Raw genomic sequence first — 20,676 nt, 5'->3', positions numbered from 1 at the left:
GAGGTTGAGGCGAGCTGCTGTTCCAGGTTTTGAGATGAAAGTAGAGAAGGTGTTAGAATAGTCATAGATGACTCTGAGGTTTCTAGCTGAAGAAAAATAGGGCAGAGCGTCAGGTGGGAACTGGGTAGGCAGAGGAAGAGAGGAGAGAGAGCTTTTGTCATGGAAAAAGAGCACCTCTGTTTTGGTAGAGTTTAACATCAGAGAGTACACACCATTGTATATATAACGGTAGAGAGACAGGTTGAAATTTTGATAGAGAAAACAGGGGAGAGTTCAGGAAAAGAGAAGCATATTTGGGTGTCATCTGCGATGATTACGAGAGCCCAAAGGAGGAGAGGTGTAGAGTGTGAAGAGGAGTGGACCAAGACAGAGCCTTGTGGAGCACCAACAGTTAGAACCGTGAGTTGAGAGGTGTTGTTGCTCCAAGAGATAGAGAATTGGTGAGGTGCAAGGAAGGATTCAATCCAGTCAAGGGCTCGATCGTGAGTCCCAAGAAGAAAGAGAGTATAAAGGCGATCAGAGTGAACATCAGTGTCAAAGGCAGCAGACAGGTCAAGGAAAATTAGGATAGAGGATAAGTTGGAGTTCTTAGCAGAGGTGACAAAGTTGGACACATTCATGAGAGCGGTTTCCGTGGAGTGACAGGAGCGGTAACCCGCATGTGGTAGTTTTCCAAGGTTGGGGATGTCTAAGAAATTGGTAAGACGATTAAACACAACCCTTTCAAGCAATTTAGAGTAGTGCAGAAGGAGAGACAGAGGGTGACAATGAGTTGTTAGGTTTGGGTCTGGTTATCCCCATACTTTTTTAGAAGAGGGATGACCTTGGCTATTTTGAAAACAGAGGGAAAGCAAGCAGAGTTGAAGGACAGGTTGAACTGTTCAGCTCGGTGAAAGGCCACTAAAGGGGCAATAGGATTGACTAGCTGAGGGGCAACAGGGTCTGATGGGGCACAAGAAGGGTTAGCCTTCATCAGTAGCAATAGCACTTTGTCAGTATTAGTGTGACTAAAGTGAGAGATAGAGGCAGAGGATGATGGTAAAGTAGGCAGAGTGTAAAATGAAGGAGGAGGGAGTGTGAGGAAGGTCAGGAGAGCGAATCTAATTTTGGAAATGTATGCATCAAAAGTATTCAGCTAGGTCATTAGCAGTGAGAGTGGAGTTGATAGTCACAGATTTAGGAGTGAGTTTAGGGTACCCTGTAGCCAGTGAGGATGGTTGGAGTGAGAGTCAATGAGAGTTAGGTAGAATTCCCTTTTTGCTCTATCAAACGTGGACTTGAGAGGGTTCAGGGCAGAGGGGTAGAGTTGCAGGTCCTCATACGAGTGAGTGTGCCTCATTTTGTGCAGCAGCCGATGCATGTCAGTGCGTAGAGAGCATATGAATGGGGTGACCCATAGCTGAGGATGCTGAGACTTAGGGGTGAAAGTAAACAGGGGGAAGTGAGAGAAGAATGAGCCATGTAGTAGGTATTGAAAGCTTTAGAAGGCAGTGTCGGTGGGAGGGGCAACGGTTGTGAAGGAGGAGAGTGAGAACTGTAGGTCAGAGAAAAAGGAAGGAATGGCAGAAGATTTCAATATCCTTTTAGTAATAGGTGAAGCAAGTGGTGAGGAACGGTCAGAGGCAGGAAAGGGGATGGTGGTAGAAACAACTCAGTGATCAGATATGGATGGTGTGACCGCAGTATTAGTGGCTTTGAGATAGGTGGAGATGAATAAAAGATCCAAAGAGTAAAGTTATGGATAGAGTGGAGAGCGTGGTCACAAAGAAAAGACTCAATTTCAATTTTTTGAGAAGTGGTTGGAGAGAGAAGGTTAAAGTCACGTAAGAGAATGAGGTGAGGTTTAGGGGAAAGGGAATCAAGGAGTTTCCCAAGATAATCAAAGAATTGTCCAGTGGGACCTGCAGGACGATAGATGGAGATGATGTGAACCGAGTAAGCTACAGCAATAGTAGAGATGGTGAATTCATAAGAGGTAGGAGAGGATGCAGCATCATAGATTTGTGAGGCATTGATGTGGGAATTGAGTAAGTGTCCATGTCCGATGCCTCCACCTCTGCCAGTCAGGCGAGGAGAGTGAATGAAGGATAGTTTGGAGTCATGAGGGGCCACCAGAGTGTCAGAGTCAGATGGTTTCAGTGAGAGCAAGAAGGTCTAGGGAAGGAGAGCTGGAGTGAAAGTAGTTAGTGATAAAGGAGGTTTTGTTGCATACAAACTGAGCATTCCAGAGTGCAATGTTCTGCTGATGAGATATGGAAGAGTATATAAGTTGTGTCACAGAGGAAGAGAGGAGAGCTGGATAGGTGTTAGATGAGGTATGGTTAGCTTGTTAGCTTTGTTTTCTGGAAGGAGTTGGATGGGAGATGGAGTAGTAGAAGCTTTAAATTGCGAGTTATATAATAAGGATAGGAAAGGAGGAAGTTTTAACGTGATAGCAGAAAGCAGAGGGAGAGGTGAGTAGGAGCAGGAGCAGGAGTGAATGCATTATGTGTGGGTACCACAGTATGGAGACAGAGTACAGTAATTAGGAAGCTAGAGGTACTGACAGGGGCAGGTGTATGCAAATAGTTGTTTTAGTTGAGTGTTAGCGTTAGATTTGAATGTTGTTTGTGGGCTGTATGCAAGGCATTTTTGTGGCAACCTGTGGCTAACAGGAGCTAACAGAGAACACAGAATAAAATAGAGAAGGATATAGTAGCAACCTTTAGCTATGTCTTCCCTTTGCTCAGGACACCCTGGGTGAATGGACACCCATAGGACAGTGCATATATACCCAATGTAACCCGGAAATAATTCTGTCAGAGGTCACAGTCCCTAGAGTGATCCTGGCTACTTCTTTTGGGTCTCCTGATCTTTGTAGGCAGCCTCAGGCAGATAGAAAGAGGGCTTCTGGAAGTGTTGAAGTGAGCACCTTGTTGCTACCAGCCTAGTTGAAATCTAATGTTGTGTGTGTCTTGTGTACAAAAGACGTTATAAAAGTGGTAACCGCTGGAGAACAAGAGAACTCTCTGAACAGGGAAGCAATTTTGGGTACCTCAGACCTTAGAGATACCCCTACAAGAAATTTTGTTGTGGACTGATTTTGATAACAGTGTCAATAATCAAGAAAGCTTTCAATTAACAGAGGAAGCCGACTCTGTTTGTCAGGTAGACAAGCGCGGGGAAAACTCTTGAAAATTGAGGCTAGACTTCTTAACACAGGGGCCTTGCTGGTAATGGACAATCAGTTATAAGGTATGTAAAGGAGATGGCATCAACTACTATGCCTCAGAGCAAATCCTCAGTTTATATAATAGAGTAGTTATTTGTGAACCAGAAAACTCCACCTTAAAATCAAGAAAGACTGAAGATACGAAATTTCACAGCTCAAAGTGCCACCCTCATAAGACTTGCTGCAAGTGTAGTTTATTGATACAAACAATTGGGGCATTGTGAAAATCCATTGTAAGAACATCTCAACAGTAGAGAGGATATTGAACCATGCAGGGTCATTTCACATGATGGGTTTTGATCTTTATCAGAATAGTAATTTAGCTCATGAAAATTATAAAGAGAAATATATGGCAATTATGAGAAACCAAGAACATGCAGCCGCAAGGGCCAGAAGTTATGATATGATTATTTTATTTATAACGCGCCCATACACAAGTGTTTCAGGGTGTGATGAGGCAAGGGAGGGGTACAAGGGAGTACAAGACAGCGATCTTACTAGGCCCAGTGATATTAAGAACACACAAGTGCAGGTAAGAGGGAAGGGGGAAAGTCCCCGGGGCAGGGGATGAGAGGAAAGTGCTGAACATGTGATCAGACAAAGAAAAGAAAGTTGGGGGTACAAGCGTGTAGAGATAGTCTGGAGATCAAATATAATTAAATTTTGACTTGGTTCCATCTTTACTGCATTAAATGACTTATCTCTTATATTGATTGCATTTTAAGAAACTATGGCGAATGTACACATGTTTATTTTTGAGCATTGTGAGATAATATCATCTTCTGGTTGAATTATTTTAGTGTGTGTAAAGGTCTAGACTAAATACATATTTTTTATACATTCCTTTCTAAAATGAATTATTGAGTGCTTCACTGTGTGGACTCATTGTGGACCCTGACACCACTCACACTCTCCTGAGAATAGCCTTGACTGCGCTCCAAATTTGCCTTGATTGGTTTTTGGCTAACCTCTCAGAGTGCCATGGTCACTATAGCTGGGGTGGCCTCCTAAAATGTGTCCTTTAGGCCAGATTCTAGAATTCCATCTCAACAGAAATGATGGCTCTTAACTCCATAACTCGATCAGTAATAGATAGATATTCTGTACGTCTGCAACCGCAATAAAGGCATTGGGTGGAAGATCTATGGGTACAACATTGATAGTTGTCAGGAATAAATACCTAGCAGAAAGATTTAGTGTTACATCTTGTGAACATTCTTTAGCAGTTAAGGTAACCACTGAAAGGAACAATGGGATAAAAGATGAGAACATGCCTGCCCATCAAAACACAATCACATTTTTAATGTAGAAAGTAAAACTATTGGAAGACTGGGCCGTAATTAATTGTTCCAACTTGCTTATAGTATCAGGGGACTTGAATGCCAAATGGCCTTTTCTTTCTGTGTGCGAAGAATCAGAGCAGTTCTGTAGTTCCAACATCCCACAGGGTAACTTAAGCAAAAGGCACACGATCAACAATGCAGCATTTGTTCTTTGTATTGGGGATGCGTTATAGTTAATGGTAGAGCAAAACAAGATTTGGCTTCTAACTTTACAAGTAAAGGCTCGTCCCCCCACTGCCCCCAAAACATTAATTGACTACTTATTAGCTTATTAAACGTCTCGACTTTCTGTTAATAAAAAACAACACATGTAGTGATCATGCAACTCTTAGCTTAAAATAAAAAAAGAAATGTGTTTTCGTACTAATTGTGGTCACAATAGACTTAGCTTGTCTCATAAAAACATTGTTAAACAAAACAAGAAAGTAGAGAAGTACTTTTCAGATAGAAATGTGGAACTATTAGACTGTGTTGATCCGAACAACTTTATTATGAGGATTAAAACGATGTTGAGGTGGACTTCAATGAAAATACATGAGCACAGTTCAACTCGGTACACCGCACACAGCAAGGACTACGGTCCTATAACTGTACCTTGGAAAAGGACACAAACAGGCAATATGCTTTCTTTTACAATATCCAAATTTATAGTTAAATGAATACTTAAACAGAAACCATGTTTTTAAACAGTCTTACAAAAACTGATTACAACATTATAAAAACACTGAATAAAATTCTATGAAGGTAAAGTGATCCCAGCCATTCTATACGGGATGGAAATTAATCCCAGCGCACGCAACTTCAACTGGGCCCACCTTGAGGGTCGGATATGGAAAAAGACTCATTACAGGTCTGGCGGTAACCCTGCCGGTGCTAGCGGTGGGTTGCGGCTTGACCTGTAAAAATTTACTGACACCTGACTTCACGGTCCCACCGGCTCATTATGTATCCGGTGGACGGGAAGTCAGGCGCCGGTATATTTGTTAATCCTCATTCCCATAGAGTCCAATAGGACTCTATGTGAATGGGGCACACGGAAGCAGCAGCACCATTGCTGACAGTGCCGGTGCTTCCGTGAAGGGTTTGCCTACCGTGACCGCTGCGCCCGGCAGGGTGAGACCTGTCGAGCACAGCGACTCCGGCAGGCAAACACGTAGTTTGCCAGTCCAGAAACAAGGGTACCAGTGAGTTTACCGGCACCCTTATTTCCGGACCAGCAGCAATGTAATGAGGCCCATTGACTCTTCCCGTGACCTTAACAATAGCTCGGCTGAGATACGAATTGGGATTACAATCCCATCATTCGTATTTCATTGGAAAGTTCTTGTCTTCTATAGATTGATTTTAGTTCCACACAAGAAATCACTGTATGAGGACATCAATGACCATACTGTCTCCCAGAAGAGTAACTAACTGTCTAGCTTGCAAAAAGATGCTGAAAACATTTTACAAAATTGTGAAGCTACTAGTGAGTTATTAGTGGCAAATCTGGACAAGGTGAAACACGCTTTAATTAGAGCTGACTAGATAACAACCAGAGCATCATTTAGCGATTCAAAAAATACTAAAAACGTCAGTGTATGTGAGAAATGAGGCAAGTGCGTGCTCCCATACATATGAAAATGTTCCAATCCAACCTGGCGTGCGAATTACTATGATTTGATCTAAATCTCAAAACAAATGAAATGCTAAGAATTTGGCAAAATTTAGATCATTCAGCGGGAGAATGTAATGTGTGCGGTGAAGGATATCCTCAAAATGTGAGACTTCTCCTGATATCCTGCATCTTCACGCAGGCCCAAAGAGAAAAATAGGATGCAGCCTTTTTGTACATAATCCTGACTGGATCAGCAGACAAGATGTCTGGCACAGGCTATTAGCGGTAAAGGAAATGTTCTTATCCATTGCGCTTTTAAAACTTTTTAATTCATTGAATTTTATAAAAATTCCATTGTAATAGAGACTGGATGTAATTAAAGTTTTTGTATATACTGTTTGTGTTCTTTCTATGTTTGTATGCACACCCAATGAGTGTCATTGAAGAACGATAATGTGTTGAAAAATGCTTAAGAACAAACCAATGACAGCATATGCTGTATTTATTGGTGCACAAGAATATTAGGACATTCTGGACGTGTATAAATTGTAAATCATTGCATTCGGAGGAAGCCACTCTTAACCCCATTTGTGAGACATCATGGGGTTAAGATTTCTCCTGCATCCAATAAAAGTGTCACCTGCATCCAGTAACGACACAAGGCTATTCATAGATCACTTGCTGACCTTCTGTGCATCGTTGCCAAAGATAATCAGTACCCAAGTGATCCATATTATAAACACATTTCTTAAAATATGGAATTCTAATCTCACACAGTTCCAATCAATTACAATGGGCCTCGTTACGAGGAAGGCAGCTGTGGAATGAACGGTGCCGGTAAGGGACCAGCACCGTTCATTCCGGGCCGCCACATTACAAGGTCTGCAACGGGTCCCGCTCTTCATGCCTGGTCAGACCAGACGTGCAGAGCAGGAGCCGCTAGCAGCCCAGGATGCTAACAACGGGCCCGTCATTAACGGGCCCGTTGTTAGCATCCTCCCCATTACCAATGGGAAAAATGGGAATGGGGATGCACCGGGTTCGGGTCCTGCGAAAGGGAATTACCAGGCCCTCCAAGGTCGGAATGGACCGGTAAGTGCCCTTTTGCGGGACCCGGTACCCGGTTTGGGGGTAGCCATGCTGCTAAAAACAGTCAAAAACAGGCCTATTACTAGCTCCCTGGTCCCCTTGCGGGACCCGCAAAGGACGTCTGGTCTGACCAGTTCTATTAAGAACTGCGCACTGCTGGCCTCTGTGCTTATAAACTCCCCGACTTGACTATTTTAACAGTCTTCTAGCTAGAACAACGCGCTCGAACATTCAAGCACACCGGGTTGCACAGAATAGCACAGTCCGGGCTATTCACTTGATTCCTAAATGCACTCATGTTTCCGACGCGAGAATAATTTTAAACTGGTTGCCTGTACAACATAGGATCATGCACAAGATCCTGACATTATCATTCAACTGCTGTACCAATGCCTGTTCCACATACCTAAAGGATCGAGTGAAAACACATATATCAGGGCGACAGCTCCGCTCATCCGCCTTCTCCACCTCTGCCCAACCAAGAAACAAGCTGGTGCATTTTTGGGGGACATCATTTAACATCCAGGCTCCTCTTCTTTGGAACTCACTCCCCGGGCTCATACGCCTGTCTGGGAATTTACCATTATTCAAGAAGCAGATTAAAATGTACCTGTTCAACATTAATAAAGTTTAAATCCTGTACCTCTCCTCATCCTGCCTGATCCCATTGATCTTTGTCGTCTTGTCTCTGTTTGCGCGCTGAGGCCCAGGGGCGCGTAGCGTGTAACAAAAATTTAAATAAATAAATTTCTGCCTAGAGACCGTTTGAACATTGTTACATTTCTTTCCCTAAAGTAGGGTTGGCCTACTTTTCATTCTGTACGTCTCATTATGAGTTTGGGGGTATCTCTGTGGTAAATCCACTGAGATACCACCAAACAGAATTACCGTTACTGCCAGTTGGTCGGTGGAATTATTACTGGATTACAAGTGGTGGTAGGCAGTTTTAGTCTCTATTAATTTGACTCCATTGGATATCGATGGAATTCAGCAGATTTTGCCACTTTTTGGTCGTAATGGCGGCAGATTTACCTCTAGCTCCTAGATGGAGGTGAATCCTCCACCTCTCTGCCAAACTCGTAGTAATGTGGCAATGTGGCAGTACTGGAATTACTGACACGTTACACCGAATTTTCCCACTCCGCCATACTCGTAATGAGGCTGTTTATCACAATTGTTCTACAATAGGAACTTGCGAAAATGCCACTGCGAAATTACTTGCATATTTCTCCTATATTGACATTTCTTTTCCAAGATAATTCTGTTTCAATTTATGTCGGCTAAAAGTTTCAAATTAGCAACATCTGTACTGGTATTTCTTCGTCTCAAGAGCGTGTTGTCTGAGTAGAAACCTGCTTCTGAAAATCTCCTGCAAATTCGCTCATTGAATTTGTCTGGAGGATAAAACATATTGGTGAAAGGGGAAATGTTTTAAAAAAGAAATAATAACTCTGGTAGTGTGGCGGTAATAGGGGGGGATGTAAGAGGAGGGGTGAAGCAAGTCAGTCCCCTGTTGGAGACAAATATGGGCAAGTTTATACGGCAAGCTCCCAAAAGACATGTTTTACAAATATATAATTACATATAACTATATGATATATAGATATATCAGAGTCTAAACACACAAGCACACATATGTCACTGTCTGTTATTACTAGGACAATTTAAAATAGCCATTTGTGCATGAGGAAACAGTTGTCTGAAAGGAAATGGGTTGATTGCAGAAACCGCGCGCTCTTTCCGCATCTAACTTGTCACATTAATGCGATTTAAGGCTGCCATTTCTGTATGCAAAAACAGCTGTCTGAATGCTAATGTGCTAAATGTCACTATCAAGCAGCTCACAGTGCAATCACATCTTTTTCAGAACGTGTCCCTTCAGCCGCTTGACTTCTATGCACAGAATCAAGTCATTAAACAGCTATGATTTTCTTTTTTGTATTTCTTTTTCATTTTATTTTAACATCTGCCTTTTGGCTAAATGAACACAAAAAAAAGAAGAAGAGTAAATCAAGTAATAATCACTGACTGTAAAATTACACACATCCATACAACAAAGTGATAATGCAAAATCACAAATTGATTCTCACAAAGAAAACGTTAAAATCATATACAGGAAACCCATTTACACAATTTATCAAACGTGTTGGTTTGAGAGGTAAGATCCTGAATGGGATAGACACTAGAGAATCACTTTCATCCCATATATTAACCGCATTTCCACAGCTTCCTACATTTTACTAACCACAATCAACTGGCATAGTGAAATTGGATTCATGAGGCTTCATCTCATTCGTAATACCAAAGAAGAACGCCTTGTCAAAGGAACGCGACGATGCCTGGCCGCAACATGGCCAACATGGTCACCCAGGCAACCAGCAACAACCTTCCCGAGCCCGGGAAAATGCCCGAGAAAAGCACCAGTGCGGCCCGGGACCGCAATTGGTCCGCCCGGCCTGCCAGCCCCTCCTGCCTTAAATGGAGTCGGAGGAGGCTGACAGGTGAAGTCGCTGGGAGAATGCAGAGGGAAAAGGCCTCCCCCCTCTCTGCAGCTCTCCGCTGCTCGACGGCGCCTCTAAAAACTTGCAACAAGGTAAGGCTGCTATTATGAGCCTCAGCATACCCGGCCGTACCACCTGCCGCAAGAAACCACCCCCACCCACAACAAGAAATATGCGGTTGCGCGCGCGCAGCGCACCCTCCCTTCCTCATACGCTCCGCTCTGGCACACACGCAACAAATGGCTGGGAGAAAGAACCTCCCGTCTCGCCCGCTGTGCAAACTGGTGCACGTTTACCTAGAAATATTACTCTCATGCCCCCCACAATGTGCTGCTCGACATTGCGCCTCCATGTCTCCAAAAAGAAACAATCAGCAAGCAATCCACCTCACACAATAGCAAGTCCGATGTTACCGTTTTGCTAACACACCTTGCTCCTAGCCCCATACAGGGCACAGAGCAGGTCGGCTACCTTATACCTGCTCACACCTCCACTGGCCAACCAGCAAGAGACCAGGCACCAGCGCCGCCTCCAATTGCTGGGAAATCTCCACTGCTGACAGATGCCGCTCTCATTGATGTTTCCACCCCAACGCCTGCTGCACATTCCACAAACCTATTGACTAATGCCTGTCGCATAAATACAAGGCAAGTGCAAGCCTCCCCACCGCCAAGGTCGCGTAAGTTGCATACAATGCCTTTATTATGCCTGCTGCCATGTCTGTGCCTGATGCACCTGATCACACCACTAGGCCTGCTGCTATGTCTGTGCCTGATGCACTCAATGCCTTTATTATGCCTTCTGATATGTCTGTGCCTGATGCACTCAATGCCTTTATTATGCTTACTGATATGTCTGTGCCTGATGCACTCAATGCCTTTATTATGCCTGCTGCTATGTCTGTTCCTGATGCACTCAATGCCTCTATTATGCCTACTGCTATGTCTGTGCCTGATGCACTCAATGCCTTTATTATGCCTGCTGCTATGTCTGTGCCTGATGCACCTGATGACACCACTAGGCCTGCTGCTATGTCTGTGCCTGATGCACTCAATGCCTTTATTATGCCTACTGATATGTCTGTGCCTGATGCACTCAATGCCTTTATTATGCCTACTGATATGTCTGTGCCTGATGCACTCAATGCCTTTATTATGCCTTCTGCTATGTCTGTGCCTGATGCACCTGATGACACCACTAGGCCTGCTACTATGTCTGTGCCTGATGCACTCAATGCCTCTATTATGCCTACTGCTATGTCTGTGCCTGATGCACTCAATGCCTTTATTATGCCTACTGATATGTCTGTGCTTGATGCCCTCAATGCCTTTATTGTGCCTGCTGCTATGTCTGTGCCTGATGCACCTGATGACACCACTAGGCCTGCTGCTATGTCTGTGCCTGATAAACTCAATGCCTCTATTATGCCTACTGCTGTGTCTGTGCCTGTTGCACTTGATGCCTCTACTAGGCCTGCCGATACTACCCATGCTGCCCTTATTGGCCTGACCACCCCCATGCCTGCTGCCCACGACGCACCCGTGCCCTCCCAAATCGCCAAGACTGGCCCCGTGGCTGGCTATAGAATTGTACCATCCACCTCCCTGAAATGTGGTCTGGTTAATGCTCGCTCTGTCCCAGCACACGCCCTGGACATCCATGACCTAATTCTAAAGAATAATCTAGACCTCCTCACTATCACTGAAACCTGGTTGAATGAAACGTCTGGCCAGCCCTTGCCCTTGCCATCCCAGATGGTTACACCATCCACAGGCAAGACCGACCTCTCACTAGGGGCAGTGGAGTACCGCTCTTCGCCAAAGATAGCTTAGCTATTAGGAGAACGGAAGCGAACCTTGGTCACAACTGCGACCACCTCCCTCTCAAAATCAACCTCTCCCCTAACGTAACCTTGGCTCTTCACATCGTCTACTGACCCCCTGGCCCGATCATAGAATTCCATGACTCCCTCATCCACTCTCTCTCAGGCAATCTTAAAAAGACCTCTAAAGTTCTACTCACGGGAGACCTCAATCTAGGGCTCCATTATCCTACCGACACCCACGCAGCCTCCTTGAATAAAGCCTTATCCACCTTAGGATTCGTGCAAGCCATCTCCAAGCCTACTCACTCTAAAGGTCGTTCGCTGGACTGGGTTACCCACCACAACTGCCCCATTGTTGTCACCGAAAACACACCTATCCCATGGTCTGATCACCACTACATCCAATTTGACCTCAACACATCTAAAGAGCCTCCCAACCCCTCCATCCCCGTCCCACTAGGCTTCACCAGAAGTTCGCGCCAACTCATGGTAGAAAGGATCACTCATTTCCTCAAAGTGCCCGCTCTCCAGGCCCCCTTCTCACATGATCCTGAAACTCTGGCCAAAACTTTCAAGCTTGCGATCACACAAGCGGTTGATGCCATTGCCCCTTCACCCTCAGGAAAGCCAAAAAAAACAAACATTCTAATGCCTGGTTCTCACAGGATCTCCTCCAGCTGCGCGCTAAAAAATGTGCTGCTCTCGCAGCCTGGAAAGCCAAACCTAATGAGACAACGAAACTAACCTTCAAGGCCATCTCGAAAAAATACAAATCAGATATAATACTCTCAAAAGCAAATTCTTTCAACACTATAGCCAATGTGAAATCAGGCACTAAAGAAATCTTCACCATCTTTAGGGAGCTGGAAACCCTGTCCACCCCGCCACCGACCATCCTGAAGGATGAAAACTGGTGTAATAACATCCAATCGGCCATGCTCAACAAACTAAACACCCTGCAAACCAAATTCCAAGCCCACCAAAAGGCCCTTAGGCTCCTAATTGCCTCGCAGAATAGCAACCAGGATAAGGACACTAAAATCAACACCTCCCCGCTATTCAATTTCAAGGACATGACCGAACCTGAAGTCATCGCCCTCCTAAAATCTATCAAACTGCAAGGGCGACATCTGCCCTGCTCAGCTCATCAAGATTGTGGCTCGACCCTTGCCCCCTTTCTGACAGCATTCATTAATGCTTCTTTCCAGGCTGGCCATGTCCCAACCGAACATAAGGAGGCCTTGGTACAACCTCTCCTCAAAAAGCCTTCCCTTGACCCATCGGCACCAGGGAACTACAGACCTATCACCACTGGCCCCTTTCTACTCAAAATTCTGGACAAGGCAGCCTACCTGCAAGTCCAAAAATTCCTTGAGGACCACCGCCTTTTGGGCCTTCGGCAGTCTGGCTTCAGACCACGACATGAGACAGAAACTGCCCTTCTTGACTTAAAAAAACCAAATGGATGACATCAGAGATGCTGGAAAACCTGCGCTCCTCCTGCTCCTGGACTTATCAGCCGCGTTTGACCTCGTGGACCACAATACCCTCTGCCATCACCTCTCCATTGCAGCCAACTTCTCTCCCAAAGCTTATGAGTGGATTACCTCGTTTCTACAGGAAAGGGCCATGAAAGTTTTCTCAGATTCAGCGTGTGCTTCTCCAAGCCACATTACTTGTGGAGTGCCGCAGGGCTCCTGCATTGCGCCTACCCTCTACAACCTATTCACTAGACCCCTCTTCAACCTTCTTGATTCCCTGGGCATCTCGTATACTAACTATGCTGATGACACCCAGGTGCTCATTCTCCTCATGCGTGACTACGAGGCAGACAAGACCACCCTTAATACTATCTATAGCACCATCCAAGCATGGATGGCAGAAAACTGGCTGTGCCTCAACAGTGACAAAACTGAGCTTCTGCTTATCGGTTGACCGTCCATCTTGGGTAACCTTGGCAAGAACTACTCCTCCTTCACCATCGACAATATACCCATAGCTGTGTCCCACACAGTCAAAACCCTCGGAGTATACCTAGACTCCAATCTCACCATGAATAGGCAGGTCAACACCATTGCTTCCTCATCAGCCTACTGCCCTAAACTGCTCAATGTAGTAAGACCCTTCCTAACTACACAGAACTGCCTCACCATTGCCAGGGCCACCATTGGCTCGAGACTTGACTACTGCAATGCCCTCCTCGGAGGGACTTCCTGCAAGAACATTGCCAAACTCCAACTTTTCCAGAACAACGCCCTCAGGGCTGCCACAGGATTCGCTAGAAAGGACCACATATCAGACCTGAGAAGACAGGTCCACTGGCTACCCGTTAAACAGAGAATTATTTTCAAAATCCTGTCCCTCACCCACAAATGCCTCCATGATCTGGCCCCCCCCTACTTGGCTCAGCGCATAGCCATTCCCACATCTGGTAGGCCGTCCAGACTAGCCTACACCAACATGATCACTAAGCCCATTACACGCAGAGTGCGTGCTGGGGGCTCTAGCTTCCCAGCCATTGCGGCTACCCATTGGAACGCCTTACCCGCGCACATCAGGGGAATTGACTCACACCTAGCATTCCGCAAAGCCATCAAAACAAGTTTATTTGCCTAAATGCTTCTGTCAACTCCTTAGCCTTTTACTCTGTACACTACTGTAACCAAATAACTGTACTTTGTAAACCTGCGCATATGCTGTAACCAAGTAACCACTGTCTGAATTTAATCTTGCCTGCTTACACCTTCTTGTAAAAAGCGCCTCAATGCCCTTGGGCTGCAGTGAGCTATACAAATGTAAAATAAAAAAATGAGGTCATATTAACCTACAGGGCCGACCAACCCTGCCAGTAATGGCCCGCTTCCCAACCGCGTGTGTCCCATAACACAGGTGACAGTGCTGTTCCAGCCACAAATAGCCTGATTCCAAGGTTACTGTTGCCATTAACACATACGGTTACTGGCTTTGGAAAATGAAAAAAGAGGACACTTACCTTCTAGCAGCAAACCCGCTCTTGTTAGAGGAATTTTATTCTCAGGGTTTTGTGGTAGCTGTGACGTGGGGCCCTCCTGATGGTGGAGGCCCGACGTGGGGTGATAGGCCTGGCAGGGCCTGATGTCGCTGCGCAGACGCGGTGATACATAAACCCAGACTGGTGTTTGCACGTCAGTTCAGGCAATTCCTTTATTTCCACTGTCCCTGCCCCTCACACGTGACCGGGCACATGACACCACATTCCTCCCTAACTTGGAATGCTTTCCACAATATTTAACAATAACATGTCACAACAGTGCAGTCCATTCTAGTCTCTCAGATCCTCTCTGGGAAGGCTCACCTGCTGGTAGATTCCATCTACGACGTACCCTTGGAGGTGGGAGGATGGTCTCGGCCGTTCCCACAGGTGGTATCGGGGATGGCTTGTATCGGGATCTTCCGCCGGACGGCTCTCTGGCCCGGTTTCATCTTCATGCTGGTTGGGTGTCCTTGGCTCACGGGGTAATTCGTAAGTTCTGGGTGTCACCTGGCGATGTGACTGATACAGTGATCTGGTTTCTTCATTTGTGGCTCTTGAGTTTTCATCCCACAGTTCGGTCAGTACTTTCCTGAAGTGCGATGTGTTCCTGGTCACTGTCTCACTTCCTCTGGTGGCGGTGATCATGCTGTGGTTCGCTGCACTGACTGTCCAGGGCTGGAATTCAAAATGAAGGGACATTTTCTTGGGCATGGCTCGGTTCTTCACTAGGACCGTGTCCCCGGGTACCAGTTCTCGGTGGCTGGCTTGTCGAGTGAGGCTCTCATGTTCGTTCCGTTTGGCCCTCCTGGCATCCATGGCTGGGATGTCAGGATCAGGTGCCACCCACTTCGGGTGTATGGGGAGTTTTGATTGTATAGGTACCCCAAACATGAGTGCTGCAGGGCTGATCCCTGTCGAGGAGTGTCGGGTCTGTCAGTGGGTCCTCAGGAAGCAATATACTGCTTTTAGCCAGGAGTGTCCTCGTTCTTTTGTGATGCGGATGACTTTGTTGAGTGACCCCATGAATCATTCGGCATCGCCGTTTGCTTGTGACCATCTTGGGGTGATCCCTTTGTGTCGTATATTGAGGTCCTGGAAGAATTGGCGTAGCTCTTGGGTGGTGAATGGTGGCCCGTTGTTGCTCTTGATTTTTGATGGGATTCCGTGTATTGCAAATATTTTCTCTAATGCTAGAGTCATGGTCTCCGCATTGGTGGACGCCACATGCTCGACTTCGGGATGCCAGCTGAATTCGTTGACTAGGACGAGTAGGTAGCCTTCTCCTGCGATGGTGCAGTAATCGATGCTGACAGCTTCCCACCGTTTGCTGCTTCTCGGGGCACTGATGATGGGTTCTGGGTTCTCAGCTCTCCTGGTGTCTTGGCAGGCTGCACAGGACCCCACAAGGTCCATCACTCGCTGTTGCATGTTGGGCATCCATATCCTGGACTTTAGGTATGCAGTGGTCTTCACAATTCCTTGGTGCCCGCTGTGAGCTAGTTTGAGTGCCCTTTCTTCTAGCGGTATTATACCTCTATGTTGTACAGCTGGAGTTGTAGCATCCACTTTTCGATGCGTGCTGGGGGATATGGCGCTGACCCTCGGAATATTGGAATGAATGGCTTGTGTTCGGAGAATACCTTTGCTTGTTTGCCTAGCAGATAGACTTTGAAATGTCTGCATTCCCACAGGATTTCTATGTGTGTGTAATTTTGTTCCGTTTTGGTTAGCGCACGACTGGCAAAAGCGATGGGGTGTATGTTCCCCTCTTTGTCCGTTTGGGTAAGCAAGGCCCCTAGGCCGACCGGGCTGGCATCGACTAGGAGTTCAGTGTGTCTCTCAATGTCAAAAAACGCCATTGTTGTGGAGGCAGACAGCGTGTCCTTGATTCGCTGGAATGCTTGTTGGTGAGTGGACGACCACTCCTACTGTTGGTCCTTTTTTGTTAGTTCACAAAGGGGGCTTGCGATGGTTGCGAGATCTGGGATAAATCTCGTGCAGTATGTTGCCATTCCCATGAAGCTCCTTACTTTTGTGGAGGATTGTGGGGCCTTGGTGCTTTTAATGTCATTGACTTTGTCAGGATCCGGTGACACTCCTCTTGTGTTAAAGATGTATACAAATAAACAGAATTCCTTTCCAAATTTGCACTTCTCAGCATTTAGGGTCAGTTTGGCTTCTTCCAGTATGCATAGGACCGCAGCGAGGCATTTGAGATGTTCTTTTTCGTTCGTGGCATATACGATGATGTCGCTAATGTTTGCTATCCCTTCCAGGCCAGTGAGAACTTTCCAGATTAAATGCTGAAATACTTTGGCTGCTGATGATATTCCGAAGTTTACTCGCTTGTAGCGTCTCAGTCCGAGGTGAGAGGAGAACGTGGTGATGTATCTCGACTCCTTGGCCAGTTTGAGTTGGTGGTAACTGGACCTGAGGTAGAGTTTGCTGAAAATTGTCACCCCTGTCAGGTCGACAATGAGTTCATGTATTGTTGGTGTGATGTGGCGTTCCCTCCCAATGGCTGTGTGGGGGAGCCTCATATCAATGCAGATCCATATGCATTGGGTTGTTTGGGTTTCTTTGCGACTACCATGGGGGATACCCACAGGGTTGGTCCTGAGGTCTTCTCTATTATGCCAGCTTTTTCCAGTTTGTCAAGTTCTTTTTCCACGGCCTCGCTAATGTGGAATGGTACTTGGCGATGGCGCAAAGCTTTTCGTTCGATGGTAGGGTCAATATGGAGTTTGATAGACCTGCCTTTCAGGCACCCGATGCCCTGGAAAACTTTGTGGTGTTGTTTTATTAGATCATTAATTTTCGTGTGTTGGATGCTGAAGGCAAATTGAAGTAGTTGCAGTTTTTCAGAGGTTCTACAGCTTAATAGTGTCTCGCAGCCGGCGTTCACAACGTAGATTTGTGCACAGCATATGGTGTTGTTGTGGGAGAAGTTTGATTTGAATGACCCTTGCACCGGCAGGGGTTTCTTGCAGCCATATGCATACAATCGAACTTTCCTTTCATGGAGTCTGGGTCTTTGGCGGAGCTTGTCAAATGCCGATACTGGCATCACATTAATGGTTGCGCCCATGTCTATGACCACTCGTAATGGTTTTCCATCAGAAATGACGGTGCATGATGGCCTTTTCCGTTGTCTGGACCTTTTAGGCTCTACGGCTGAGATGAGGTGTACGCAGTGTATTCTTTTGTTGGCTTTTCTCCTCCTTTCTTTGTCGCGCCTGTCGGGGCATGCGCTGTCTTCACTGTCTTTGCTTTCGCTCGTGTCCGGTGACCTCTGGGTGTGATCTACAGCTCTCGCTCTTCCTTTCTTGCTGGGTTGGTGAGATGTGTCTCGGAGGGGAGAAAATTTCTTCTGGCGTTCCTGTGTCTGTCACAATGTTTGCTCTCGGTCGTTTCTGTTTGGTGGATTTAGGCAGACCGCTGAGTAGTGGTTGAGGCGGTTGCACTTGCGGCAAGTTGATCCCCATGCAGGGCATGATTCCCCTCTGTGCCATGGGACACTGCACCATTTGCATGCGTTTTCTCTTCCCTGAGGCGTTTGGTGTTTGTAGGGGTTTCCTCTTCGTTCACTGTGTTCTCAGGTGCTCTGGTGTCTCGATATGGCTGCAATGTCCTCCATTGGCTTGGGGTTATCGAGCGGGAGTCATTGGATTGCAGCTTCAATAACCGCTACCTGGTCATCAGTGCGGTCACGATGGCGCGCCATTTCGAGAATGTGAGACAGGCGTATGTTCCTCTCTGAAAGGATGGCTCTCCTCAGTTTTTCTGATGATATCCCGTTTATTATCTGGAGACGAATGGCAAACTCTTCATTGGGGAACTCACAGCCGACTGCCATTTCACGTAGGCGGGCATGGAATTTGTCCACTGTCTCATTTTCTCGCTGCCTGGCCAGGCAGAAATGGAATCGCTCATAGTCGGGATTGAGGTCAGATCTGAAATTGTTGGTGAGTGCGTTCTTTACGGCATCGTAGTTGTCCGCGTCTCCATTTTCTGGGATGGCGTTGAACAGGCGTAGCGCTGCTGCTCCGATGTTGAGCAGGAGGAATGTGCGTTTCTTCCTCGCTACCGTGATTTTCCTTGCGTCGAGATGCATTTCAAACTGCTGCAACCAGATCTCCCAGCGAATGGCTGCTCCCGTGGTGAAAGGGTCAAAAGGCGGCATGAAGGTGGTGAGTGCTGGGTCAGGGTGTTCTGGATGGTGCTGCCTGTGCTTGAGTGGTGATGTCTGCCCGTGTGAAATGTTACAATCCTCTGTGTACGCTGTCTTCTAGCGTGTAGTTGGGCCCCTTGGAACGTTGGGGTTATGGAAACGAGGCTCTGCTTCCTCGTTTGTCGATGGGGAATCCCATAGAATGTTGGGGGTACCAGAACAAGGATTTCACTACGCGTTTATGTATACGCGAGCCTGATGAGCAGTTCGGACAGGCCTTCCGGAAGGTTGGGGCCTGAAAGCGAGGCTCTCTTTCTACACGGAGCGTCCGCCCACCGTGATGAAGCACAGTGTTCAAGTGCATGGGGACACGTTTCTTCGTCACCAGTGTGACGTCGAGCCCTCCTGATGGTGGAGGCCCGACGTGGGGTGATAGGCCTGGCAGGGCCTGATGTTGCTGCGCAGACGCCACACTGAAATCACACGCGACCACTCCGTGTGATGCACAAACCTGGACTGGCGTTCACACGCCAGTTCTGGTAATTCCTTTATTTCCGCTTTCCCCGCCCCTCACACGGGACCGGGAATCTTTCCGGCACGTGTCACCACAGTAGCCGGCACTGAAAAGGGGCTTGTAGTGAATTAAGTGGTCTTGCCGCTAAAGTAGGGCCGATTTACTTTTTTCAAAGACTTCTAGCACTGTGATCTTATTATGGTGGCTATCAATGGCAAAGGAGGGGTAGTTAATGGTGTGAGTAGGTGCTAATTGTGTCTTCTCAAGCTACTCACTGACATTCCAATGGAAGGTTTCATCTTTTCCAGCTGTCAATGACATATGCTAGATAGTTAGCAGGTCTGTGACGTCCACTAGCACCCTGAGGTGCCAGAGAATGTGGCCTCTATTCACTGATACATGCCTGCTTTCTTTCACACTCTGCTTGGCTATGTGCCCTCAAGACCAGACGTACCCCCTCGCCCAGCTCCAGCTTCCCACCCACCATACCTGCCCACACTAATTCCCCCATCACATCCTCAATAAAAAGACAGGTGCAGTAGGCTTTTGAAAAGGAAAGAAAACCATCCGTACCTAGTTTATTAGCAAGCCCACTACAGGAGCAGGTGCACTGCTAGAAGGTAATTTTACTTGTTTTTTCCATTTCCAAAACCCAATAGCACCCATGTCTTATAATCACAGTGCCATAGTGATATTACACTTAGCCAGTGGGCTGACCCTGCTAGTAATGGCAGTATAGCTGAGTTGAAGGCCTAAGTTAGCTTCTTAATATTGTCTCAATATATTTCTTTGTTTAATATGAAATAACAACACTTCTCTTAAGGACTTGTGGGCTAAAAAGAGAGCCCAAGAGTGACAGAGATGGAGAGGCCATACCAGGCCCCACTGTGAGAGTGAAGATGGCTAAGTGTGGAGTTTCATTGAAATATAAAATCCAGTACAAAAAAGTGATTTCAACATGAGGCCTAGTGAATGAGCGCGTAGAATGTACAGGCATTTAGCCGGAAAAGAGTGAGACTTATAACTGGAATATTGTTAACTGCGTCCAATGGATTACAAGGACATGTGGCATTGCAGATGCTGACTTTGTGTAAATTGCACATGGAAAGAAATAAATACAATTACTGTGCATTTGGAAGCTAAAAAGGAGGAATGATGCCTTACATGTGAAAAATAAACTTGGATGACAAATTTCCTTTATAAGGAAAGGCCTATTTCGTTTTGCATAAATGAACACTGGTTCTTCTGTTACTGTGGCCTATCTGTGTACACCAGATTAATAGTGAATCTACCTCTATTCTAATGTAGTAGAAAAGAAAGATTGATGGACTACTGCAACGCACTATATGTAGAATGCAACAAATATATAAAAAACAAAATTCAGATCCTTCAAAATAACGCCCAAAGAGCGG

At 46.2% G+C, this 20,676-nt stretch overlaps 1 long non-coding RNA gene across 2 annotated transcripts in view; it reads left to right on the top strand.

Moving 5' to 3' along the window:
- LOC138526123 (uncharacterized) overlaps nt 1–20,676 on the top strand; it is a 519,167-nt gene that overhangs the window by 188,688 nt on the left and 309,803 nt on the right. Inside the window, exon 1 of one of the 2 annotated variants that reach the window (XR_011283500.1) lies at nt 9,720–9,833. The exons of the other annotated variant lie outside the window; for it this stretch is intronic. This is a non-coding gene — a long non-coding RNA (uncharacterized lncRNA). Of the gene's footprint in view, nt 1–9,719; nt 9,834–20,676 lie in introns of those variants that run through there. 2 annotated transcript variants of the gene reach the window in all.

The sequence above is a fragment of the Ambystoma mexicanum genome, chromosome 7p, assembly GCF_040938575.1.
Source record: "Ambystoma mexicanum isolate Mex_15411 chromosome 7p, UKY_AmexF1_1, whole genome shotgun sequence".
In the NCBI taxonomy this organism is placed as follows: Eukaryota; Metazoa; Chordata; class Amphibia; order Caudata; family Ambystomatidae; genus Ambystoma; species Ambystoma mexicanum.
The sequence above is the reverse complement of the archived record's forward strand: the minus strand, read 5'-3'. Positions and strand labels throughout refer to the sequence as shown.